Source organism: Astyanax mexicanus, unplaced genomic scaffold (assembly GCF_023375975.1).
Source record: "Astyanax mexicanus isolate ESR-SI-001 unplaced genomic scaffold, AstMex3_surface scaffold_82, whole genome shotgun sequence".
Taxonomy (NCBI): domain Eukaryota; kingdom Metazoa; phylum Chordata; class Actinopteri; order Characiformes; family Acestrorhamphidae; genus Astyanax; species Astyanax mexicanus.
The window spans coordinates 9283-10000 of record NW_026040092.1 but is presented as its reverse complement, the minus strand read 5'-3'; positions in this window follow the sequence as shown (position 1 = coordinate 10000).

Genomic DNA, 718 nt, shown 5'->3' with positions numbered 1-718 from the left:
CATTCATTTCTAAGCATGGCAGAGCTTAAATAAAGCCCCATTAATAGTTCCAAAGCGGATTTTGGACACTATAACACGGACCCGATCCTACCCGACCATGAAGCTCCGCAGGTCGGCCTCCGTCCCGCCCCCCGCCCCCCAGGCGGTACGGAGGAAAAACCAAAACTTCCAGAGACGGTTCCAGGGGGGGTATCTCTTTTATTATTTTGACCCGACCGAATGGACTACCGAGCCCGCCTGGGTAGGCAGCCGCGCGGCCCTCCGTGGCCACTGTGCGCGGTGCGTTCCTACCCGACCCAGCGGGTTAGCCTCCAGGGGGGTCCTCCGTCAGGGGGAGGACCTTTCCGAACCTATCCGAGGGAGTCGTAGACGGCCCGTCTATATATCAATCTGCCCTAACACGATAACCGGTCGGCCCGGAGCCGTCGGACTCGGATGCCTCGGGTGGTCCTCGCGCCCAACCGAGCTCCAGCACCCGGCTTCAAAAAGCTCCGGACCCCCGGTTTCGGAACGAGCGTTTCCTTGTTATCCCCGAAGCAAGCGGGAACTCGCGCAGCGGAGTTGCCACACTAATTTCCACTGGGAGCAATGAGGGGTGAGCTCGGACGAGCCTCCCCGCCCGTCCCCCCCTCCCCGGGGGGTCTTCGGACGGTACGGGGCCGATCCCTCTCCCCTCTAAGAACCAATGGTTTTTTCTGTGACAAAAACCACTCGCAGC